At 41.2% G+C, this 27,163-nt stretch overlaps 1 protein-coding gene across 2 annotated transcripts in view; it reads left to right on the top strand.

Annotated features, from left to right (window-relative positions):
• Positions 1 to 27,163, top strand: part of LOC113994116 (bifunctional heparan sulfate N-deacetylase/N-sulfotransferase 3) — a 209,997-nt gene that overhangs the window by 105,896 nt on the left and 76,938 nt on the right. Inside the window, exon 4 of one of the 2 annotated variants that reach the window (XM_039385466.1) lies at positions 4,259 to 4,346. The gene's annotated coding sequence lies outside the window, so the exon portion shown is untranslated. The remainder of the gene's footprint in view (positions 1 to 4,258; positions 4,347 to 27,163) is intronic. The other variant, XM_039385465.1, reaches the window with a different exon arrangement.

Here is a 27,163-nt window from a genome sequence, read left to right as displayed (position 1 = left end):
AAACCCCTGTGATAGAGCATTTACAATGGAATTGCTGATGCAACCTTTATTATAGGGATATGAATAGCTGTAATGAATAGGCTTCAGCTGATGTTCTGGCAAGCCTACTGCTAAAAATTATTCTGAATTTATCTGGCATTCAGAAAATGCTTGAAGTGGCCAAACTGTTTACCCCATCATTATCATTTTGACAATATCTCTTTTATCCCAGAGGAAGTGGGTGATGAACAAACTGGAGCGGCTGCGAGACATGTGCGTGTCGAGCATCTGTTCCTCCTGCTCTTGGCAGCATTGTTGGGTTGGAGACAACCAGGGCCAAGGGCTCAGCCCCCAACTTCAAGCAGTTGTGTTGAATCAGACATTAGTGCCTATTGTGTCATTAAAGTGTATTAGTGAACTGCATTATGCTTTCCCTAATGATTTGATTTCGGTTTGTAATCTGGAAATGGCTGTGTTGAGCAAGTGTTCCATTCAGAGTGGGAGTATTTTGGAGCTTTCTTTTTCTACCAGTATAATTTCAGATGATAAAATAGTCCAGTTCCTGAATTTCTGATGGTTTGGCTACTTGTGAGGTTGCACTGATTAATCAAGTTTGGGTGCTAAACTGATTGTATTAAACTCTTGTTCAGGGAGTTATCAAGTGAATTAAACCTGTCCTGTATTGACTTCCCTTAAGCTGAGAAGGGCTTGACATCCTAAGTCAATATAAACCCAATTTAAAATTATTTAAATGGGTGCACAGAAGTGTTTGCACTAGTATAATGAAATAACTTCTAAAACACAGTTTAGATGAGTTCAATATGATGCAACTCTGGCTTCTGACTGCATTTTTAAGGATTTCAATGCTGAGGGCAGTAAAACTAAAATGTCTGTGCAAAAAAGTTTCCACGTGAAATTTCTTGAAAGATACATATTTTTTAACAAACAGGAGTTTTCCCTCATAGAGTTTTCATACAACAAATGCTACAATTTCTACTGGAACATTTTAGAAATGCCAAAAGATAAAAGAGGCATAGCGTTGCCTTGAAAGAATATTAAAATTAAATAAATGGTTTTGTTAAATTTAACTGCAGATGCTGGTTTGTGTCACTAATCAACTGAGAAATATAATTCTATAAAATCTGTGAATTCTTCAGCTCTCCCTTTTTTCTTTCAAAAATCTGGAAAACGAAGTTGAGAATGAATGAAAAAAATTACCAGTTTGTTTGCAAGGCTTTAAATTGGATTTGATCTGAAGAGTTTTGCTCCCAGTTAAATATGCTGATATGCTGGTTTTAACAAAACTTCTGTCTCAGTGCAGCTGGGGCACCAGCCCAGGAGGAGGGAGCCTCATGTTTATTTTCTGTTTGTCATCAGATTCTGAGCAGAAGATGGGTGGGTTTTATACCAAACCATTCTGATTGAGATGGAAAAATATTCAAAGTCCTGTATTGAAGGAGAAATCTTGGGACATCTTCACACGTTCAGAAATTAAAGAGTCTGATGTTTCAATCAGTCAAAAAACTCTTTTCATGAAAGAGGCTGAAAAGTTTGGCTCTAGGAATGAGGAATAAAAGAATGTTCTGAAATGAGGGCAGTTGCTGTGGAATGGGGTTCCTCTTTGTTGTATCCCATCAGCAAGACCTAGTTAGCCCTGGTGTTTTATTCAGTTGTTCACTGCACTTCTTCAGCACCAGTTCCTTGATTTTCCAGGTTAGTGCTGCTGGTTTTGTTCTTCTTACCTTCGCTCCCCAAGCATTTGGATGTCTTTGCTCTGAGCTTATGACTATTGATGAGGAAACTGGAAATTACAGGGTGCATTGTGTAACTCTGATCTCTTCTTCATGCACTGCTTAGAGAAGGAGTCTCTTGGACTGAGCAGCAGTAAACCCCCCAAACTGGCTCTTGCTAATGCTGCTTGGCACAGTTACAGCTCATTGCAAGTTTAACTGCTACTGAGTCCTTTCTCAGTGTGAGATTTAATTTTGTAGGTATCTGGCTGTGCTTGGTGTCAGCACACATAAACCAGCTTGTCAGCAGTGGGTCACACTCTGACATGGGAAAACACCTCATGAGAAGGAAGCAACCAGTTCATAGCATCCTGTCCACTGCAGGACTCAGTGCAACACTGTCTTCATGTCAAGGTTGAGCTCCTGTGTTATGGATGTTGAGCTACAGGAGATCTTATAATTCGAAACAAAGAAGCTGAGCAGAGGCCATTCTAAACACTGTCAGATTAATAAACTGCCTGAATTTCATGGGATTCATCAAAACACCTCAATCCAGTCCACTGAGCCACCTAAAAAAGTATTTTCACCTTTTTTCATGGAGGCCTCCTCTGCAGAAATATCTAAAAGCAGCCTCCAAATACTTCACAGACTTGCAGCATTCAGTCCTTTCCAGGTCAGGTGTTAACCTTGTTCTGGAAGCCAAGGAAAAATCTTCCACGTTCCCTGCCACCACTAACATATGTGGGAGCTGTAGGAATGCTCCTTCTGCTGCTGAAGCTGTGATCCATAAACATACCCAGGTACAATTCCATGAAACACCAGCTGGCAGCCAAATGGAAGGGAGAATTTGGCAGGTAGCGAAGTGGAAGTTGAGCACACACTGTCTTTGATCAAAGATTACTGTGGGTCTCACAGAGATGTCTCTCAGGGCAGCTGAGCACTTCATTAAAAAGTTATAAAGATCCACTTTCACACTCAGGACAGGTTAATTCAGAACTATGGTTACTTCAGGATGTTTTTGGAAGGTTTCATTTCAATGGCTCGTCCTTGACCTGCCTCCTGTTTGGTGGTTATTAATGCTACTGCTTGTGTTGTGCATGTTAGTCTGTGATGGAAATTTTTAAATAATCCCAAATAGAATATTTTTCAAGAGGAAAACTAGAAGGAATAGCAAAGCAATTTTTTTTCTTGTTTGACAAGTTTTTCACCAAAAGAAATGATAAGTCATGTGAAAAAAAAAAAAAAACAAAACCAAACCAGATTATGGATTTGAATCAGATTGAAAAAATCTGAAAACAAATTTCAAAAATTGTTTTAGAACTGTTTCACTTTCTTAAATTTGGAAAAAAATCCTAGTGACTAAGCAAAGCTTTAGCTGACCAGAGAAAACATTGAGATTTTTTCTCCCATGAGAAAATACAGAAGTTTTGCCTCAAGTGACCTGAAGTGATCTCTTTAATGGCAAAGGGTGCAGTTATTTACACGGGTCAGGCTGTCACTCAGCTCCATTGACAAAGATCACAAGTTCTGACATTTTCTGGGTCAACTCTGGGCTTCTCTGAGTTTTGTAGCTAATGCACATTGACAGCAGGCACACTTGGGCACAGTGCTAATTGGGTGTCTTGTGAAGACTTAATGACATTGCTGGAAATATGGAAATATGTTTTAATATTTTGTTTCTGGTATGTCCTTTTTGACTCTGTCTCCTTTGAACTAAATCTTTTGCATTTGTGAAAAATCTTTTACAAAACTCCTTTTCACCTGACACTGTGTAAGTGTCTCACCGAACCAGCAGCACTTCTTTCTGCAAAAGCTTTTCTTGCCAATTGATTCCCTAAAAAAAGTTGTAAAAATTATTGGAATTGTATTAATTTTTCAGCAACCTTAGCAAAAATACTTTGCAAGGGTGAAATATTCCCCTGATATGCTCTGTCATATGATTCACTGCAGGGGAATTATCCAGGTGTAATTCAGGGCAAAATGGAGCCCTCAGCAAGAGGGTGGACTTAAGGCTGACTTTAGAAGTGATAGATGCATTCAACAGGAGTAGCTGTAGCTCATTATATCATCTGAAATGTGTTTGAGTCACATCAGGTATTTCATTTAAATGGTTCTGGTACTGGTGATAGGCAGAAGCAGGGAGGATGGCCTCAAATATTAACAATTTCATTCCTCTTTAAGCTGCCAGTCATTAGCTAACTTCTCCCTTGTTAATAGTAATGCTTGCAGGAGTCTGTTCTGAATAATGGATTGCAGCTTTTCCCCACCAGCAGGCAGGCCAGTGGGCAATTGTAATTTAAAAAGCAGGTTAGTAAAATCATATTTAGGGAGCAATAAAACCAGTTTAAACAGAGCTTAGGCTGTCTTGAGATACATTATTAGGCAAAGGATGTTGACAGGCAATAGCAGAACTTGATCTCCACTACCTGCCTGAAGCTTTGAGATTGTAGACTTTATAAAAATAATGTTTAATATCTGATTTATCTACAGAGCTGTGGAAAGACAAAGAAATAGGAGTGTAATAAATCTGTTTCTTTTCTTTTTATCAGCATCCTCCTGCTGAAAGGAAGATTTCCAGCATGCCAACTGAGAGAAGGTAGGAGAGGCACAGCCAGTGACACGAAGTATGATTGTTATGTAAGTGAAATTTGGATTTATTTACACACACAGTATAGTTGCAGGGGAAATCTGCTCTTCCAGGGATTCCCCACCAAAGTCATTGCCTGCCTGCCAAGGAAAGAGTGTTTCAAAAACTGCTTGTAATTAGAGAGCTAAGTGCAGAGCCAGTGCTACTGCCTCCCTTACACGGGCCCTTGCCCCTGACCCTCTAAACACAACCTCAGGTGTTCATCCTCAAAAGGTGGAATCCCGCCAGGATAGTGGGAGCTTCAGACTGTTTATTGGAAGAACAAGGTTTCTGGGGAATGTGCTGCTTTGTGATGGAGTAAGGCAGACCAGAAAATAAGAATAGATTAAAGCTTCAGTGAATCAAAGTGGAGGAAAACCTGGTTGTGCTGTTTAACATTTGGGTTTAGATGTGGCTGAGATGTCACCTGGCTTTGTTTTCTTTGTGTAGTCTTTCCTGCAAATACAAATGTGTCATCACTCTTTGAGGGACTGGATCCATGTTTTGCTGAATTTTGCACCTTGGTGAAGTAAAATGTATAACCTGAGGCAAAATGGTTCTTTGTTTGTTTGGGTTTTTGGTTCTCATTATGAATTTTGCATAAATTCAGTGCTGGAGGATCTGTTATAGGAAATAGTAATTCTCCTAAAACATGGCAACTTGATCATGGTAGCAACTAATACCTGAAACTGCTGCTGTAAAGCCCAGAAAAAAAATTGTTTTTTTTTCTGAAAGACTATTACAGTAACAAAGACCATCAGCAATGCTCTATGAGCCCAGTAAAATGGAAGAAATCTGAGTATTATTAGGACAACTTAAATTACTAAGGCTGGTTGGCATTCTTTCCAAAACAAGTGAAGATTGATCTTTGGACACAAGCTGTGAGCTGTGTAAAATTGCCTCTGCTAAATATATGCTAATTGGCATATGAATGAGATTTTGTTAATCTTCTGCTTAAATAAGTAGGTAGAGAAAAGCTGGGAACGAGTCCTCATTTCTCTGTTAAAAGAAAGAAGACATGCTATCACAATAATTTATATTAGCAAATATAATGCAAATATGTGTTCGTAGATATAGCAAACAATTAGCAAGAATTTCTTGGAAACAATCTGCCAAAATATGCATTTCTGCTTTACTGAAGTACTTCTGAGGATTAAAATTGACAGAAAATCACCTAAATTGTACATTTAGAGGTGTTGAATGCAGTTCTGGGTTCCCCTGGTTTCTTCAGCCGTATGGGAAAGTTTTCCAAGAAACCCTGTGTTCAGTTAGATGGGGTGCTTTGATGTCCTAATGAACCAGAAAATTCAAGTAATGGAATGAAATTTGTAGTCCAGTAAGGGTTTCCATCTGCTTTTTTTGCCTCAATTCAGTAACACATTTAACTGCCATAATTTGAAGAATAAATCATTGCATTTTTAAGGTCTTAATGGTACTTCACACTGAGGACAGATCTTTGTGTCTTTGAGGTGCCGAGCCCGGCAACAGGTTTGTATTTATTAAATTTGAAAAGGCAAGTGATACAATCTCTCACAACAAACTGCATCTGATACAAGGAGAATTTCAGAGGGGCTGTGTGGGCATGAACTGTAATGAGCTGAGCCTTTGATTTGCCCAGGAAACAACTGGCTGAGTTCCTGGGGCTGTTTGAGCCTGGCTGATTCCTTTCCCTTTGGGACGCTGTTTTGCATTGGCTGGTGGTGGCCAACAAACCTGTTCTCCTCAAAGCCAGTTCTGGGCTCTGCTTGTGGACTAAGCAGTGAGAGGAGTTACCAAACTGGTAAATCAGGTAAGGCAAATTCTACAATATTTCATTAAGAATCAGTGACCTGAGAATTATAATTTATAATTATAATTACAAGGCAGTTCTGCTTTTCTTCCTGGTAAGTGCAACTTAGCTGCTGTGATGAGGAAACAGGTAGTACCTTAGACTACTTATACATTTTTTAACACACCTAAGGCAAAGTTCATTAATTATGTCACAAATCACCTTTGTGTAACTTCAAAGGCAGCATGTGTTATAAAAAAATGTTTAATACATGAACATAATGCTCTGTCTTATTAATACTATGCTTATCAAAAAAGAAAAAAATTTAGATTGCACATGGATATCTGTGTTTACAAGAGTAAGCATCAGAACCACTCATTCCCTCGTGACAAATGCTCTCCTTGAAGTCAATTTTTTTCCTCTCCAGAACAGACAAAACTGAGCAGTCTCTGCTTACACCACCCTGTGCCGTTACCTGCCTGGTAGAGAAGTTTGTGCCCTAGAGAAGGACCGTCCTTCAGTAATATTTATTTCCCGTCAGAGTTTCCCCCCCTGCAGGCCAGGAGAAGTGCTAAGACTCAAATCACAGGGGGGATTGGCACAGGGGTGTTGAACCTTCTCTGCATTCCCAGTGTGTGAAAAACAGAGCAGCACCTTTCAGGTGTGACAGGACATGCACCTACTCCATCATAGTATCCCAGTTTTTTCTTATTGTGTAGGCTTAATCTTATGGAAATATGGATATCTTTTATAAATTACGTTCCTTTTCTTCTCTGAGGGGAATACAAGAAGTATCTCTTATGCCTCTTAGCAGTTTGCGTTAGAAAGAGAGTAAATTCTGGTGTCCATGTTTCTTAATCCAGCTGCTGAGATGTAACCATTAGCAGGGAAAAAATAATTTCAGTTCTTTCTTACTGTAACTTGCAATCGTTGGGAAAATAGAAGCTACTCACTGAGCAAGAGTAGGGAAAAATGATTCATGGCAAATTCCTCTGCATAATGATAGAACATATTTGAAAAAGTCAACAGAAATCTAGTGGAGATGAAGCCAGGAAACCGTATAAACACTACAGGTCAAAAGGCATTTGCAGACAGCAAGAGTAGCTGGATATGAAGCCATCAGAAAGAATGTCACCCCTGTGAGCCAGCTGTGCTTCCCAGATTGAACTGTGCTCACTTGAAACAAACTTTACAAACAAAAATAATGAAAACAGCCAACCAGAAAATGTTCAAGAAGTAGAAGGATAAATCTTTTGCCTTGGAAAAGTGGCTAATGAAGTCAAATATCATGAAAAACATCTTGCAGAACATAGTTCAAAAAGATAATTTGAGAGAAAGAACCCTCTTTTTTTTAGCGATATAAGGAAGGAAATAAAGTAGTGTCTAAAAAAGCAGTTTTCTTGGTTCCTATTAAAATGTTCCTGCAGCAGCCTTGAGAATTGAGGAAATAATAGCAGCAACAGTTTTGCAGTTGTGTCCACAGAGAGAGAGGTCTTTCAACAGTTATGTCATGGACTGCTCTTCAAAGCAGCTTTGAGTTAGCAACACCACACTGACAAGTGTTTTTTTGCTCCGTTTTCAGTGGGAAGTAGAGGGGTTTAGACTCAGTTCAGTCAAAGAAATCCATCCCATCCTAACTGGAAGTGTGGAATTATACCTAAGATACGTATGTATGTATTTTATTGCCCATCTGCTTACGCTCTGCTCTTGCCCTGGGAGAACAGCTCATGTCTGAAGGCACATTCTCCAAGCAATTAATTATCCCCCATATTTGTGTAAGTGTACTGTGCTGCTTGTAATTGAGCTCCATATATTCGGCGAGGGGCTGCTCCATATACCTTTCACTGCCACCGGTGAGCCGGGTAACAAATTGGTGCAGCTCATTGGAAACCCCGGGAAAGAAATGTGCCTGGCTAATGGGCTGCATGATGTATGGCAGCAGCACTGGGCTGGCCTGGCTGCTCGGTGTCTGGGCTGCACAGACCTGCTGATAAATGAGCAGCGTTTCCAGGAATGAGGGCAGGCAGGAGATGCTAAATAAGTGCTAATAGGCTACAGAAAGCATTATACTCTGCAATGAGGGCTCTTTTCCGTAACTCCAGCTAGCAAACTGTGTTAGTCATGCTAATGTGATACAGTATTTGTGGCTGCCTTGACAGTGTCCATTTAAATATTCAGGAAGCTGCTGCTTCCACACGTGTGTGTCCAGGTACCTTGTGCTGGATTAGCTCTACTCAATTAGCACTGTGTTGTCGAGCGCAGTTAAAACAAATGGCGTGGGCTCCTTCATCACCAGGTGACCTGCACTCATTATACAGAAACTGGCACTTACAAGCAGCTCTTCCATGAGATTGTCCCAGTTGGTGAGGGGCTGAGGTAAGAGGTCACATCCCGGCAGCAGCTGCATTTTGGATCTGCCGAGGCACCTTCGGCATCTTGTGCTCATCCGGTTTAAACAAACACACCCACCCACCTGCATCTGGATCCCAGAAACTGCCATTTTTCTTTCTGGTGACGAGGCTGCAGGGCTGCTGTCACTTGTTTATATGGCAAACACGAGATCGATAAACTCCCAGGAATTCAGAGCTCACACAACGCTGCACTTCCTAGGGAGGATTAGCTGAAATGAAATGTCTGACAGCTCTGTGGCAGCTTTCACATTACAAGCCAGAATTATTTCTTCCCCTTCACAGTCTCTGATGGAAATGAGAGATGTTAAACTGCCAGTCACTTAAATCTTGGCCATTCATTAAGCAAGAAATGTTATATCAAGTCAGTAATTTGGCCTGCCTGGAATATCCCAGACCATTAGCAGTTACTGAGGAACACATCAGCCATTACTCTTTAGCTGGAAGATCGAGTCCAGTCATTAGTCCTGCCATCTTTACCCCAACACCTGCCAATGTATAGCATTTCTTAAGCTAGAACCTGCTAAGGGGTCACAATGTAGACTGGTATGAAAGGGCCAGAAGCTTCCAGAAATGTTTTGTTCTTCTTTGCAGTCTGAATCTTCTTGATGAAGATTCTCCTCATCTGCTGCATTACATAGCTGGATACAGTTTTTACTACTCCAGCTCCTACATGTTCAGAACAGATGTTACAGGGAGTGCAAGGGAAAATGACGCTTTCCTAGAAGCCATGAGACAATATAAACACTAAATTTAGCATCAGGTCAATCCTCTCTTTTCAAAACTGATGAAAATCTAAATTTAAAAGTAATAAACTGCAGGTGCAAATAGTGGTTTTAATGATATTTTGTTGCATCACATGGGTGACTTTATGATCAAAAGATACATTTCTAGGCCATAGCTGACTCTCTTCCACTCATGGAACTATATTCCCATGTTGCACAGTCAGTGGCCTTGCTCTCCCAACACACTGTGTTTTCCTACCAGTTGCTGGCGTGGAGCGCTGTGTGCTTTGGCAGAAACAGCAGCCCTCCAGAATTTGAGATGGAACAGCGAGCGTGAAACTGCACGTAACTTCCTCCCACGATGGGAATGACCCTGCCTTCCTCCAGATGTGCTTTTACAAATACTGACTTGAAGTAAATTATTCCCTTCTACTGCCACGAATTCCACTTGACGCTTCGTCCTTCCTAGTTGAGGTAACTGCAAGGAGCCATCATAGTAAGATGGAATCCTACTCTCTTTTTTTTGATGCAGATAATATCTCTCACAGAGCTGTGACTTAAACACGCTAAGCTTTGCTTTTAGGCTGGAGGATTTATTTTACTCATTTGGAATTGGAAGCTGGTAGGTGGTAGACAGCCCTATCTTTTTCTACAAATCTCTGCTGATGCTATTTTTAAAAACAAAATGAATAAAGGTCCCTTAGGAGATGCAGCGTAAGACAACAAACATTTACTACATCCTTGCCTTTTTTATTTAATAACTACTGATTTTAAAATCTGTCACATTGTGTTTATTTTGACTTGGAAGATTCCGTGGTGTCTTGCCTGTTGCTGTTCTGCTTCAACAATGTGTAGAAGTTATATTAGAGTATCAGGACACAACTCTATGACATAACATTGTTCACATAGCTGAGGGCTTTAACCCTGGAAGGGGGGCCCTTTTTGTGGTCTCACCTTGAGTGTCCTCCATCTCTGCAGTAGCTTTTCAGTGTCTTGGTCCCGGGGATACTTAAACTCCAGGAAATGTTAGAAGAGAACTGGATGTTTGTTCACTTTGGTTTGTTCATAAGTCTGTAGTATTTGGGCATCACATTTTATCACAGAATCACAGAGTGCTTTGGGTTGGATGGGACCTTTTAGGTCATCTAGTCCTACCCCCTCCTGCAAGGAGCAGGGACATCTTCAGCTGCATCAGAGCCCCATCCAACCTGACCTTGAATGTTTCCAGGGATGGGCCTCTACAGCTTCTCTTGTAAGGACATACATTCTGCACCAACAAAAGGAATTTCAGAATGGGAGCAATAAATTCCATCTGCCTTCACAGGATCTAAATGAAAGGGGACAAAAAATGGAGGGGGAAACTTCCTGCACCCAAATAAAGGGAGGAATAACAAGATTCCCTCACTGCAGCCTGGGCTGACTCTTTCTTCTTAAGTCAAAGTGCTTCTGCTTTGTGTTTGGGTCACAACATCTTTATCTGAAACAAAGTGGACCACTGTCATTCAAAACTGAAAAGGATGAGGGGAAAACACTGTATTTTCAAAGGTGAAAAGGACATAAAAATACACTAAAAACTCTTGCAATTTTTTCTGGTTTGAGTGGAATTCCAGCTTTTCATATATAGGAGTCGTTTCAGATTGTCAGTTTAAAAGTAATGATAATATTGATACAAAGATAAACTTCTTTCTGAAGAACTCCCAAGCTTTCTCTTTTCTTTTTTTTTTAAGGACTTCCTGCATATTTTAGCAGAGAATAAATCTTAAATTAATTCTATAACAGATGATGGAAAAGCACTTTAGAACACGAAAGAAAATCAATGGCACCATAATTTATTAGAAAAATTAAATTATGTGCATTTTATCCAGTTTTGGTGAAGTTTTCCATTAATGTGGTTTCTGTGTTTATCCAGGAGATGCCATTAATCTGACAAAAATATTTTTTTCTGGAAATTAGTCTATCACTTCTTTTTTTTTCCCCTCTCTTTTATGTTTATTTCATGTCCTGCTTTCCAAACATCCCCAGACTTTCAGCCTGCTAACTTGTATATCTGTGGGCAAATCATTTAGCCTCTTTTTCAGTGATCTCCATCTGCTGAGGGGGGACAGTGCTTCCCAGTCTCCCTGGGGTTGAATTTAAATGGACTGATGTTTATAAAATCCTTTCAGTGCCTCCTGTCCTAAATTCTCAAAGGAAAATCATCACACAAAGAGCTGTGGGTACTAACTACACTTTGAAGAAATCGTGAGCAGCCTCTTTTTGTCTCCCCTGCTTACTTTGTTTTTCTGAAATGTTGATACACAGAAAAGTCAAGCCAGGAAAAATAGGGGGAAAAAGCTTTTACTTCTACTTGACAGATTTTTTGCTGTTGAATTAAAACTTCAAAGATAAAATGAGAATAAAAACGTACATGCTTTAGCTGTCTAATCTTTTATCTGTGCCTGAGTTCTCGAAATCATTCCTGAAGTAGAGACATTTCCTACATACTTGTGACTTTAGCCAAGTGTCACATGAAAGGACAGGCTGTTCCCATAACATTGGGATCTCTACATTACAGCAAGCCTTTACCTCAGTTAAAAGGAACACCTGAACACCCCGTGGCCATGTTATTCTGTAATTATCCATTGTAGACAACTCACCCTTGCTTTGATAAACAAAAGTACATGGGGGATACAGGCTTCCCTGGAGGAGATCAAATAGAGGAAAGATTTAAGAGATCACAAAGGCCACTTTCACAATGTAAATCCAATATTAAAAGATCCTCTGATACCAGAAGAATCTCAGTCTATTAATATCACAGAAGGTTTATGTTAATGAATGGTGAGCACTTGCAAAGATGGGTTGAGTACTGTGGTACTGATTCTGAGTGACATCTTCCCATTTATACAGGGCCATAAAAGAGAGAAAACCGGTCTGTCTGTCCTTCTGTGACAAGCAAGTCACTCCTGAATTCCAGACCTTTTACTTTTGTTCTTGAGCTTCAACTCCTTGGTGTCATTGCTAATTTTTGTCTTTGTTTTCTGTGCTTTGGCTCCCACATTTTCAGTAAGTGTTGTGTCTGTCACCTGACTTTCTGTGATGTCCTCAGGTGTGAAACACCTGCTCTGTGTACCAGGTGGTTACCCACTAATTTCTGTTTCCTCTTAAACACACTTTTGCAATAAACTCTCCAACAGCGATGCACTTGAGCAGTGAGTCTGTAATGTGCATAAATATATGTTTCTGCCACGGAATGTTTTTCTGCACACTGCAGTTCTAGTACTTAAGTTCCATCTTTTGTGGTTATTTTTTGCAAACATTGGCTTCACACAACATCCAGTTTTGCTAGCCTCATTTGCACAAAAGCCCTGTAACATTATTAATAATGATTTTAATCTAAAATTTAAAAATTCTGCTTTTCTGCACCATGCTGTTCATCACGTTATTTTCTGCTGTCTCTGGAAAGTTTATAGCTGTACCTTGCAGTTTGCCAGACTACTCTCCATTTGTAGGCTACTACCACTTCATGTATATATGAGAGCAAAGGAACGAGGTAAAGAGAATTCCTACTCCTCAGATATTAATGTGTCAATGACATTCTCACTAATTTTCATTTCTAAGTATTTTAAAGCTCAGGGATAAATTGTTTGAATCCATTAGAGCTGGCACCGATTTTGGTCCTTTCCCCTGAAACTGGAGAAGATTTAGTCACTTGATTACTCAGGATGCTGTGGGCAGATCATGGAAGGTGCTTCCAGGCCTGCTGTGTTCCCAGACAGGTGGTGCCAGAGCTGCCAGCAGTGCCTGGTCCCCACCCAGGGGCTGCTGCCTGTGGTCCCCAAGGGCTCTGCTATTCATGGACAGGTTCTGTGTAAGGAAAGATGCCCTTGCTGTTCCATGCTGTGGAGTGTAGTTGCCATGGCTGATCATTTGGAATGCATGGTACTTTCCTGGGAAAAAAAAAAACCAAAAATAAAGGATTCTAGTGCTCGTTCTGCAACGCTGTAAATGCTGGAAGGTGTGGTGAGCCACCTTATATGTGGGCTTTCTAATGCAGCAAAGCCAACAGATTTAATTTGTCTTGCTATTACTGTTGTAGGAATAACAATCATTAGCCATTTTTCCTTTCATTAGCTTTGTGATTTTGATAGATAGGCTGCTTTTAGAAAGGCACAGACTAAATCTTGGAATTCCGTCTTCTAAAAAAACATCCTCCCTGGGAAAAAGTCTTCCAAAGGCCAAGGAAATACTTCAGCTTGCAGGTTTTTTGAGGTGGTTTCCTTGTGTTCTTGTCTTAGGAAACTGGTCTCTAATGAGCACATCTGATTTCAAGCTGCTTCAAGCTTGCACTGGGGAGAGAGAAATTTATAAGCTCTGGGTCAAAGTTTGAGGGAATTTCCCTTTGTCTCCACAGAGTCTCGAGTGTGATGATTTCCTTGTGCTCCTTAGGAAGCATGCCTGGTACAAACTAACCCAGCTTCTAAAATAAGGGCTGCAGAAAGACACTGCATAAGGATTGAAAAGCTGGATTTCTTTTTGCCAGTCTTGCAGATGAAAATACTTTTTCTTGTTATTTCTTTTCTGTGAAGTAGAGATTTCGAGGTGATGATAGTCTGGGATTTTCTGTGAGCTTTTCCACAGGGCTTACCTTTCCCTCTCAGCCATACAACCTCTGGAGCATGGGATGAGGCAGTAACAAGCAATGGGCAGTCAAAGTGTCCTCACTGATATCATTTATTTAAACACCTGCTTTATTGTGATGATCATTAAATAGGCTGAGGTCTTTGAAGGTAGAATAAGTAGCTAGTTGATTACTGACTGAAACAATTATTTAATTTGGGTATGATAAAATAGTTGAAAACCCAGGTGAGGTCTTATTAGCATATATTTTGGTATGCCTAACTCTTTAAAATAATATATTGTTCTTTCACAGCCCCTGGTTCCTCTGTGCTTCCTCTGGGTTCTCACAGTTCGGGTCTCTTCTCACAGCGTGGCCCTAAATTCCATTTGAGTGGAAATGGTGCTGGTGACTTGCATTTTAGGATAAAACCAAATCTTACTGGCATCTGTCATGCTTTCCTTCTCCACTATTAGCTTCCCACTCTTGGTAAGTAGGTAAGAACTCATTTTGGTAAAATCCATTATCTGCATTATGTACAACCCCAGCAACAAAGATTCATGTGGGAAAAAGTAGTTTATGTTACTTCACTGACAGAGGATATCTTTGAAAATAAAACTGGTATCTAGGCCATTAGATTTTTTTTTTTTTTTACTTTCTTTTTCTTTTTTTTCTGTATCTTTTATTTTATCTCTTTCTTTCCCCAGAAGAGACACAGCGAGCTTTTAAAAAGTATATCTGGGAGCAGAATAAGTTGTACAGGTTTGTTTTATGTTTGTTAAGGAAAAAGTTTATCAGACTGTTTTGTTGGTCTCTGTAGATTCATTTTGTGGAGAAAGGTTGCCAAAATGTCAGTCAAAGCTTAAGGGAAAGCCTACAGCAATCCTGATGTATTAAAATAAATAAAAAAAGTAATGCTGGTGAAAAGGCTTTGGACTTGTAAATCATGTCTGTGCCAGGGTTCATTTCTGAGTGTTTACCAGTATTCTCAGTGCTGACATGGCTTCATGCAAGGGGCTCTAAAGCAGCCACAGTTTGTGTGGCCACACACACTTTGAACACACCAGGTCAGAGTGGAGGGAGAAGCTCCATCAGCTGTGGAACTGCAGTTTCCTGCAGGCAGCCCTGTCAAGTGTTGCTCCTCTCTTCAGGCTGATGCTTGAGAACTCTGGGGTGCAATTCATTTCTGTTGGATGACTGCACCTGCTTTCCCTTTGGAATGACAAGTGCATGTGTTACCTGCACCAGTGTCTCAGTCCCTGTATCAAACCCACGGGCCTTTTCCTAAAATTTATGCGGAGTTGTAGGGAAAGGAAATACGGATGATGGATGTGTTCACTCAGTCCACTGCTCTTGCAGCTTCTCTTTTTTTTGGTGCCACTTGGTTCGTCCAGACCTCATTATCTGGTGTTGCTCAGACATCCAGCCCGTCCCTTGCTTAAGATAACTTAGGCTGCCCCAGACAGCTGAGGGGGAGCGGGGAATGGAGGCCACGTCTTTTGGAGCATAATAACAACTTCATGTCCAATTCACTTTGTTATGTTGTCCACCAGAAGGAACAAGCACTGGCTTGGCTGTGATGTGGCTGTGATCTGTTGATTATTAGCTTCTCCTCAAGTCAGAAACAGAATCCCCTCATGTTTAGCTTTAGTTGAAGGGGTGTGAAAAATTGATGGCACCAGCAAAATCAAGTCTCTGGTAAAAATTGCTGGTTCTCAGCAAGGATTTGTCAGTGTTTTCTTTGTCACAAATCAAAAACTTTTTCAGATACAGAACTGAATTTTATGTTGTTTTTATTTTTCCATGGCACTTGCCAATTGTTTCCTTGTCAACTCAGCTAATAAGTAGCATACCACTATTTCTTACCAACCAATAGCAGACCATCCCGAGTCTATCTCCCTAAACTGATAAACAAAGACAAAAAGAGTCTTTTTCTTACTGTTTATACCTGGTGTTTTTTCCTACTGTTCATAAATCCTGTTTTACAGCTTTTAAGCGGAGGAGCTCTCCTTCTGATTTGGAATTGATTTCACTCCTTTCAGCTTCAAGGCAGAGCAGGTTACACACGTGTAAGGCAGAGATTTATCTGATGACACGTGAATAAGGATCTGCACAGCCAGGCTCCTAATTACCCAACTGATTGCCCTGCCAATTAGCTGTTCCCCAGCTTACATGGCCATTCGGTCTCTGGCCTGCCTGGGTTCCTACTGTTCCTTTCCTGCTACAATCCAGGCAAAGCCAGAAATCTTCTCTTGTGCCCCTTTTCCCAGAGCTCTTGTTGTGCACGACGATGCACCCACTGGTGTCCATCAGCTCTCTTCTTGCTGAAATATTGACCTTATTTTAAAATTCATTTCAATGACTGACCCAAACGACTTTTTCCTCCACATTCTTGGAAATTCCCGTTGATTAACAAAGAAATACACATCTGATTTCTAAAACCTTCTTCCTTTTTTTTTTTTTTTTTCAAAAATAAATGTGGGGTGTGTGTTTAATTGCATTAAGTTACTTGAGATGGAAAAGCTTCCTTAATTTAGTAAATTACTCTGTGGATCACGATAAGGAGGGTTCTACTTGTGTTCTGCCTTTCTGATGGCATCAGCAATAAAAAGCACAGAGGACCGACCTATTTTAATCATTAAAATTGCAAAGGCATGTCAAAATGCTCAGGGAAAACGGGTCTTCTGAGTGGATGGCATATTTATGTAAGTGCTTTCAAAGTAAAAATGCTTTTTATGGTTGTATCATTAAAACAACAAAACATGAGGAATGCAGCAACAAAGTTTTCAATCTTAATTATAAATCAGCTCAATCACAGGTACAATGTAACCTGTATTTCTAGTTTGCTGCCTATAAAATTAAATTATCTTTGTTGATATAAAAGTACAGGACCCATCTGTCAGGTAGATGAGTTAAAAGCAGTGAGAACTTCAGATTTCTCCTCATTTTTCTTGTATTTGTAGCTACATATATCTGAACAGTGAACCATCGTAGAATTTTTATGATTTTAATTTAATTTCTCAGGCATTAACTTAGTTCTTCCAGAAGTGAATTACCCAACATTCCTGGCTGGGTTGTGGGCTGATTAATTATTAAACAAGTAGAACTAATGAAATGTACATATTTGTGTAGAGGTATAAGACATTTTGCAGTCCAGAGTCAGAGATTGTAACCCAAGTGCACACGCTCATGTCCTTTCCCTTCAGGAACAAGTCTCCAGTGCAGCAGAGAGGGGGGAACATGTCTGGAGCCATGTCTTCTCAAGACATCTTGGGGTACAAGGTCTTGGCCAGCAAGCAGAAAGAGACCAAATATTAAATAAATATGGGATAAAAACCTGTCAAAAATATCCAATAGAGAAAGGAGCTGGAAAAAGTAGCTGAAAATTCAGGAGGAGAACTGAGCCAGTTTTGCCCGTGAACATCCTCTATAATGAATAGCTCATTGTGAATTTAATATGTTGCCTGCAGTGGGCTATTTTAAGTGGATCTCTGTAGTTCATACATGTATTTATGATATTGAAAGCAGTGACAGAGCATTGGCGGCTGTAAGAGCCTGGGAATATATCTGCCTGGAGCTCAGGCAGACACTGAACATCTGGAGTAACAGGAATCTCCTTGACATGTTGCAGAGCTAAAGCACTCTAACATCACCCAGTTTAGAGGAGCCACTGAGAGAGATTTCAGCAGCTTGGCCTAAAACAGTATTTCAGAGAAGATAACCAAGTGAGCCAAACCCTGGGCTTGTATTTTTTACTGCTGTATCCAGACAATTTACAGTGCTCAAGCAGCAGGATAGTAACGCATTGGCTGTCCTGTGTGTAATTAGTTGGGTGAAGAGACAAGTGGAATTAGCAAAAAAATCTATTTGGGGAAAAAGTCCTTTGTGCGTTCCAGTGATCCCGTGTTTGATTACAGAACAGTCTAATTAAGGTCCCATAGAAAAACTGGCTCTTTCATTCCAGCAGGGCTCTGGAATGCATTGACAGCATGCCTGTGCCAACGGAAGAACCACATGCGCACTTGCTCACTGATTTTAGAAAATCAATTAATCTAATTAATGCGGATTAAATGGGATAGGATCAAGCCAGCAATGAGCAGGCTCACAGGGAAGGTAACTTGTGTGAGATCAGGTGTGACTGTGTCTACAGGTAGGACCTGCGGTGTCCTCAGGGCCTGTCTGTGCACAGCAGGGGCCTGGGCACAGTCTGCTGCAAGTCTTTTCTGTCCCTCTTGCCTAATTATCTTCCAGTCTTGGCACAGGGAAACGGAAAGGACAGTGCTCATGTATCCTGAAGTGAAGTCAGGTTATGGCCAGAGCATGCACAACGTCTTGGAGGACTGATTTTTAGACATATGAGAAAATAACAGTGCTGAGAAAGTAGTTCCCAAGGAAAAGGGCTGGTGAGGCCTCTGTGCACGACCATCAGGGACCTGCCTTCCCTGTGACTTCTTGTTGTTTAAACCAGACAGTAGCTGGGAAAGTTACATTACTGTCTTGTGATATTTTATTTAGGTTGGTTTCCAAAGAGGAGAGAAGCTGTAATGATAGCTCTGGGTAGCAGTGGCTACAAAAATAACTGGGCTTTTAACCTGCCTCTGGTGGCTGAGTCTGTTCATGGCCTCTCCCATATCCATCCCCTCACGGGCACACAGAGCACCCGGGCACTGTCACTATCAAACAGTGTCACGTTTCAGCAAACATAAAGAGAATAATATGTGCTGTTTCTGTGGGCTTCCAGTGAACTCAGTCCGCACACCAGACTTCAAATGAAGGTTGCTGCACTGCCCGTAGTCAGCATTTGGAAAACTTTTAGATGCAACGGTGTATTTTTCCAGACTTCCAAAACGTACGTCTGCAAATCTAGTCTGCAGTGTCACCTGCACGAAACCATCTGCTTTAGGTACAGCTTAGTTCCACCATCAGGAACTCAGAGAAGCCGTGTAAGCTGTGTAGAATTTATGAGGAGAAACAGCTTTCCTTTACACTGTCACACAGAGAAGAGTCAAGAGATGGAAGCCCCGTTTGGTGTGTAATTAACCCCTTCGGCCTCTCCCCTGCCCTCTGTGCAGTGGGATGAACGTGCAGGAGGGCAGGGCAATTCAGCAAGGAGCATTTGGAGTAAATCTGGGGACAAAGAGTGATTAATTACTTCTTCCAAGACAGGTTTTGACGTTGACATACCTGATTCTTTTCTCACCTAATTCCTCCACATGCTTCTGCGATGGTGTTTGAAGTTGTTTCCTTGACACAAGTTGTGGCTATCCTTAATATTTAGTATTGCCATGGAGCTTTTTTTTAGACTTTTCTCCATTCCTTTGTTTTCAGAATCAGTCCCTGGAATAGCTGTGCTTTTGTGGTGAAATTCTCTATCTTGATTAATGACATAAACCATTCTCTCTTGTTTCTCCATGTCCTGATTACTTGTATAGCAACAAAGAGAATGTTGCATATTAACTAAATCCATTATTTTTTAAGGTTTACGGAATTTTAATTGGTTTTGAGTGAAAATTTTTCTTGACTTTGTATGTAAAAAAAGAGGTAAAAGCCTTTCTTGTAGTTGGCAGTTATTCTTAGAAAGAATTAATATTTGCTGTATTATTTCAACAGTCTCTCAGTTTGTTTGTTGGTAAGTTCTGCTACTGTTTTCAGTACATGGATACAAAAGTGGGACCCTCTGCAGGCACTAAGCCAGGGAATGGAGCAGTGGGGAGGTGAGTGGTGGATAACTGGGTAACTACAGAAATGGTTTCTCCCCATTCTCACCTGCTGTACATTAACACACAAGAGGAACACATACTCTCAGCAGTGTATTCACGATCCAGTGTTTCAGGATTTTTTTTCTCTGCAGAAATGAGGGATTCAGGGAGTCTAGAGGGCTTTCACCAGGTTTCTGCAGGACCTTGGTGGTGTCTCTGGTCATAACGTGTTTCTCTCCTGTGGCAGAAATGCTGTGGTGGGATCTCCAGTAAAGCATCTCCTGAGGTCCCTTTTTCCAGTGTCACTCTTGCTGTCCCAGTGCCTATGAGAGGTTTATAAAGTCTGTTATCCTTTCTTTGGCACTAATCCATGCCCTGAGATTTCTGTGGGATGAGGAACAGTGTGATTAACTCAGCTCTTTTCCTGCACTTGGGATGCCAAGGGGACATCCCTTTCTGATACTTTCAGTTTGCACTAATAATTAGAAATGCTGTAGTCCTAAAAAGCTCTAGAAATATAATTAAAGTCAAACAGAATACTTCCTGGGGCAGAAATTGGCAGTGGTACTTTCTGTTCCCTAGGATATGTCCAAAGCTATAAAAATGAGCCCTTGTTTGTAGACAGATGGGAAGCCTCCTGTGTAGGACAGAGGAATGTGCCTGGCTGTTTGTACCCTCATCTTACCCAGAGGGACCGAAAGAGAAACCTTGTGCAAGTGAGGACCTTCAGTCAGCTTTTATCTTGTGTGTGGAAGACACAGTTTATCTGTCTGAGGGATAACTGGACGCCAGATGACAAAGTGAGCTAATTTAATAAAAAGGCTGAGGAATAAAGATTTGGGTCTGCAGCTATGCCTAATTCTGTTCTGTTTGCAGTAAAAATAATAGCACCTTTCCTGTGACATGGCCGTTTTAGCGTCTATGTTCCAAATTACTTGATAGAAAAAGACATAAAGATTCTTCCTGCTTTGCAGCCATTTTGATCAGGAGATAAAAATGACCAGGTTGTAAAAGTAGTAATATCTGGGTCATTGAATCAATTCAGCACCAATTTATGACTGTGCAGGGAAATGAAAATGGAAAACAAATAGTCTTTAAGTCCTGTTAAGAGAAGATATCCATCACTCAGGCTCAGCTTTTCATTTGTAGGGATATGAATACCATAAGCACTGAACATGACTCTCAGCTCATAAATCAGGTTTGAAACAAAAATTTTTTGAGGTCTACAGGGAATATTTACAGAACTGCTGTATAAACCAGCAATGCAGATGTGCATGAAGCAGAAGAAGATTAAATGTTGTACCTATAACCTTAGACTTCAGAGAGTTTTAGGAAGGATGTTGTAGTTTCCGTGGGCTGACAAAGGCAGAAACACTGTGATCTCTGCCTCGTTCGTTCTTAGATTTGTAAAATTGTTGAGTGCTACTAGATTTCATCAAGGACCTGAAGTGCCAAGCTACCAAATTAATTGAACTTGCTCATGAGAAGCGGTGCTGAGCATTTTAGCAGTTGCAGTAGGAGTTCCAGTGTCCCTCTGAGCTGCAGAGAAATTCAAGCTGATAGAAGCTCGATGGATTGTGGTTACCGCCTCTTCGGTTGTTAAAGCAAAGAACATGTCAAATCAGCCTCTGGTAGGATAATGTGTTGCCAACACTGAGATATTTTGAGTTAACATTTACTTATATACAGTACAGAAATGTCAGGCTTAAAGCATGTTACCGAGTCCCTTTATTAAGTTGGGATTTTGTTTGTTTGTTGAGATATCGCTCCACAGGCCCTGTGCATGTTGTTCCTGCTGGAAAGGTGAAGCCAACGTGTGTTGCTCTAGTTCTTTCTACTGGCTTTGGTTTGTCCATCTGTTCAGTGCCCTGCCTGCTGCTCTACTCAACCAGTGTCACCTTGGACTGGGGCTGTAGCTGGAGATGTTCAGGGTGTCCCAGGAAAGGATGTTGGCAATTCCAGGAGCTTTGCTCTGGGAACTGTCACTGAAGCGAGTGCTGAGCAACACTCGGCTGCTCCGTGCCACTGGAGGGGTTGTCTTCAAGTGTCCTTAAAACAGTCAAGCATAAAGAGTTCTGCTGAACTGCAGAGTTGATTTCTGCCTCCTTGTGATTTCCTGGGGAACATGTAGTATTTTTTGCTCATTCCTGATCTCACTTGTTGAGTAATGCCTTTAGCTCAAGCTGTCTACATTCCTATAAATAACTCTTTTGGCTGTGGCAGAGGGGTTTGATGATGGTGAACCAGGGCAGATGTGGTAACGCTGATCCATACACTGGTGTTTCATTGTCTGTCTTGACTGGGATTTCAGGGGGAAAATGTTTGTTTTCTCAGTTGTTTTTACATCAACAAATAAAATAGTCCTGAAAAACACCAAGCATGTACAAAAGAACAGTATCTAATGATGTTATGCAAGAACAGCACAACAGTTCATGACTCATGGCTTCTTCTGAACTCGGCTGGAGGGCAGTGAGAGTGCAGGGAGTTCTTTTTCATCCTGTTGTACTTCTGTAGCATAAACAGAGTGCAGCTCTAGCTCCCAGTCTATCACTGACTTGCACATATAGTTTTGCCCATGGGACAAGAGTGATCAGCTGCACCCATCACACCTCACTGCCAGAGCAGCAGTGCCTTGGTAAGGCACCATCTGGCACAAAACTGGGAGGGGTGAGGGGGGAAGGTTCAGTGAAATCTAGTCCTGCTTTCTGGGGGATGTTCTGAAATTTGCAAAAGATAAATGTCTTTAAACCTTCACCGCTTCCTGATTGCTTGGAGAGGGAAAGGGGTTGCACAGCAGTTTATTGAGAGCTAAACCCCTATTTGCTGGTTCAAAGGCCAAAAGGACCCTTTCAGTGAGAAAGGGGGAAGGAAGTGTGGGAGTCCAGCAGTCTCTGCCTGACTGTTCTGTCTGGAACTGATGTAACATCACCTGGCTGTGCAAGTACCACACACAAAGAAGCCAAAGAAGCTGCAAGGCTGGAGCACACTCCCTCTTGCTGCTTTTATGCTCTTCAGGGGTCACTGAGCCTGCAGTTGTAGAAAGTTAATCAGCTGTAGTACCTGTAGGGCCTCAGGCTCCTACAGGGTAATTTCATGCCTGGGACCTCCCACATAGCCTTGAGTTTGGATGCTTGAGACTCTTCCCAAGAGCAGGAGTAGCCATGGTCATGCATTCTATGGCTGCATGTTTACATTTCTCTTTGCTGCAACAAGACATTTTGTAGCATGAGGTTGGAAACTGGAGTACTTCCTTTCATCTCCTGTTCCTTTGAGGTTTCTGTTTGTGGACACCCTGCAATCCTAAGTGGTGTTCTTGGTTTGCAAAGGTGATATCCAGCCCAAATGCATAAAGGAAGCAGCTTGTAGTGTAATGCCCGGTTGTTTTGGATTCTTGCCACTACTGAATTCTCCTAATTTTATGATCATAACTCTCAGATTATCTGTAAATTACAAATGTTTGAGTAACTGATCAAAAGGGAGTGTAAATTATCCATATTTACAGGCAGAAAAAGGGAGGTAAATGTCCGCTTTCCCCCATTTCTCCTTGAAACTCCAGTTCCTCACTTAAAACAGTCTGCTGCTCTGTCCCTGTGTGTTTGATCCCCCTTTCTGCACCAGCTCTGATTTTGTGTGGGTTACCAAGAAATGATTCTCAAGGAGCTGGTTTAAGAAGGCAGGTTACCTGTGTGTTAAAATACCACCCAATTGTCAGTCTGTAACTGGTATATCCCAAAGCAGATGTGTTATTCTCCTTAAAGCTTAGTCCAGCAGAAACAAACTGTGTGTTATTTTATGGTCCAGATGCAATGCCCAAAGAATAGGGAATTCATGGATAACTCCCAGGTACCTGAAATTGGAATCACTGGTGCCTTTCGAAACTCAAATCATCCCTTAGCCTGTCTCAGGGGCAGGCAGGTGGGGTTGTTACTGGTCTCTGAGGAGTATAAGAGAAATACTGTCTTCCTGAAGCAGCACCTAAAGGAGCAACGTTAGCATGTCATGGAAATGACTTTACTGTGATACATTAAAGAATGATGTGCTCAAGTCCTGTGCATGCAAGCTATTAGTGCTTCCTCCCCCCACATAGCAAGCTGTTTATCTTTCAAAAGGCTGGAAACTCTTCATTTTACTTTCCAGAGATTTCCTTGTGGAACAGACAGTATAAATAACACCTGTAATATGAAGCTTTGGGGATAAAGAGAGATAATGTTTGTGCTTAATTTCTTTCCTCCTTCCCATCCATGTCATGTTCCACATTTGCATATGAAATTCATCTCCCACCCTTTCCCATGAGCCTTGTTCATGTCCTGCTGTGCCTTCCCACACAACTTGGCCAAGACTAAAAGACCTTTAAATCTGTCATTGAAATGTATTTTGGGAACTACATTTTAGACAGTATTTCTGTTTAAATGAGTTTTCCCTGATTCCCAAATGTTAAAGAAATACAAGATAGAGAATCTAGGAGAAGGGCAGGCCCTGATGCTGTCAAAGCATGTCTTTTCCACTAGAAATAACATTCTCTGGACTGAGCTGATGAGCCTGAAGCTTTAAGCCATGTTGTCTGTGTTTATGTATGTTTGCACTCAATCCCAGGGAGCAGAGAAGGTAAGGAAAGAGTGCATTAGGACCACCCTGTGTTGTCTATACACAGGAGTAAGAAGCAGCTGTTGCCAAGATTTCTGAACTCCTGCTCTCTGCCCTATCTGGGAGCTCAGCTCAGATTACCTGGGACTTGGTGTTCCCACAAGGAATTCAAAGTAGGGTGTTGGAGTATCTTTCCTGCTGTTATTTATAGTGAAGCCTCAAGTGAAATGGGGGACCATTTTTACAAAGCATTGTACAGATTTGTAAACTCGATGCTGTTTCCCTAAATGAAAGTGGGGAGCAGCTCTACAGGTGGTCTTTATAACTGCCCCAAAAGCCACTGCTGAAAGCCACAAATAGATCTTGTCTCATCCTTCTCAGCCCAGTGCTCTCCCCACTAGAACAGGCATATTTTAACACTCTAGTACAGTGATGCCAAACCCTGTGATTAGAACTGAGATTTTTTGTAGTTTGTGATTGCTGCAGTATTGACATTTTTCTTCAAGTGTCAGTCTTTGGAGTTTCTTCAGAACAAGGAGTCTCAGCTTTCTTTAGAAACAAAAGTTTCAAGCCCTGGTGGTTGCAGAAAAATGCTTAAAAATGGGACTCTGATTGTTTCATCACTTTGTTTCGAAGAACAGAATGCTTGTATTCTTTCTTTTCATTCTTTTTTTATTATTTTTTAACAGCTGTCACTAATAATCACTAAATTAAACATTGCTCAACTTTCTCAACTAATTCATGGCTGTGTGGTCATTTGTTATGGCTGCACTGCAGAAAAAAAGCCTGTAAGGAAAGAAAGCACATATTTTTGCATAGTTGTTGGATGCTTCTCTGTTAAAAGGTAGGATTGCTGAGGCACATTTAGTTTGCATGCCAGTTGCTGTGAGACATTTCTGATGGTCCATCACAACCACCACACCATCTGCTTTTTCCAGGCTATTTATTCCATCCTTGTCTAACCTCTTTCTTCTTTAAAAGCAAGCACATTTTCTGGAAGCTGTTACCACTCACTAAATTATTTTTTAAACCCTTTCAGGAAAAATTGATCTGGGCTCCACCTTGTCAAATATTCTGTTGCTGGAGCAGCTGTATCTTCTGAGGGAAGAAAATCCTACTATCAGTTAGGGTTACAGTGTGGTGTGTCCACACTGGAAGTGCCTCTTGCCTTCTCCTCAGTTAGCCATCTGTTCAGGCTGCTTAAGCTTTTGCCTAATTTTGAGAGTGTGAGTTATCATCATGACCGACCTGGCAATACCCACAAGTAAAAATGAGGTTAATCCTTGGCTATCTTCTTGAATCAGCCCTTGAAGAATGAGGTACTCCTCCTTCATCCCACCTGTAATTGTGTTTAGGAAAGTTTTTAATTGTTTTCAGGAAGAGGTATGGATTTCTTAGCTGTAAAACCAGCCATCTTTTCCAACCTCATGGAGCCCTTGTCTTCAGTGGTGGTGGCGATGGGTTCATTATGCAGTGCCTTGGATCAGTTTTACATTTTTTACTTTTAAACATCCTTCTTGATCTTGTGTTTTCAGAAGGCCTATAAAAATGCATGGCTTATGTGCACAGTCCTTTGTAGCCTGGAATCACAGCTTCCCTAAGATGTATCCTCTTTAATCAGGGCACACTGATCTCCCCTCCCCGCTGCTCATTATGATTGTGGTGGTGGTGCATTCTAGGGAGCGTTGCACCAGCACAACACAGAGAGCAGCCCCATAACTGGGAAATGGGCCTTCATATGGAAATGTCCTCCTTCCTTTAATCATTTAAATCGATCCTTTCAGACTCTGCTGTCCCGTCTCCCCCGAAACTCTGTGTGTGTCTCTTACCGATGGCAAGACATGAACAGAGTGGTTTTGCAAGAAAGTGCACCGTGGATTTCCATAACAAAACTGCAGAACTCTGTTCCTACCCCATTGCTTAACCATTCTCAGAGGGATTTAAAAGGAGAGGATTTCGAATCCTAAGATACTGACGTGCTACTACCAACCTCACTGTGAGAAATTTCCTTTTGGAAGCTCTGTGGCACAGAGACAGGAGGTTTTCATGGTGTTCTCTTCTCTTTCTTGGGTGATTAGCTCATTTAAATGCACAGAAAGTGCAAATAGTTTGAAGTTATGATTACTGGTTATATTTCACTTTGCTTTTACTAACAACCAATTCCATCTGCTGCCATGCTTCTCTTCTGCCCCAGCTTTCCTGAGCTCCTCTGTGTCCTCCTAGACATGTTTGTTTTCTGCATTATATAATATCACCCCATTTATGTCCTGCCTGTTTTCCAGATGGCTGTTAAATATATTAAAAGATTTTATTCTATAGCCAGTATAAAACCTTATGACTCTCTTTAAACATACATGGTTTATGACTTGTTTCCACTGTGTTTTTTCCTATTCTGGGCTAGAGCTGTGCATCTTGTCCATGCTGCCAGGGATTTCTGAGTGCATTTTGTCATGCTGACTTTGACTTATTAATACAAGGCTGTACAGTTTTTTGGCATTCCTTCTCTTTCTACCTAATGTGCTAAAAGTTACTGGAAACACTAAATTTGATGCTCATATTTCAGTGAGAAAATAAGAGCAACAGGCCCCTGTGAGAGATCCTTCATTCCTGCAGGTGATTCCATTCTTGTTCCAAAGGAGCCTGGTTTTCCTTATGCCTAAGGAGAGAATGTATGATGTTTGAGCTTAGGGGGCCAGGCTGTCCTTCACAAACCACAACAAAGGAGAAGCAGAGACCCTTCCCACTGTCTCCATGCACACCTGGAAGCCCTGGATGAGCAGGAGGATGTGCTGGGCAGGCCTCAGGGAAGCTGCCTGGCACTGTAGTGCTCCCAGGTCCAGCCCCAGCTGCTGGACTGAAGGAGAGATGTGTGGCTCTGTGTCTCAAGAAAAAGACCCAGCACAGTGCAGACCTGTGTTTGCTTCAGAAGTATCCCACACATAAAGCATAACCTTGCATCAATATGTGTATCCTTGCTCTCCCCCCTCCTCTTGCTCACTAATAGTTTTCCCTAAGATTCTTGAACAACAGAGCAGATGGAAACCTTATTT

Source organism: Pipra filicauda, unplaced genomic scaffold (assembly GCF_003945595.2).
Source record: "Pipra filicauda isolate LSUMZ 115617 unplaced genomic scaffold, ASM394559v2 scaffold411_size619879_pilon, whole genome shotgun sequence".
In the NCBI taxonomy this organism is placed as follows: domain Eukaryota; kingdom Metazoa; phylum Chordata; class Aves; order Passeriformes; family Pipridae; genus Pipra; species Pipra filicauda.
Note: the sequence above shows the minus strand (reverse complement) of the source record. Positions and strands in the feature narration are given on the sequence as shown.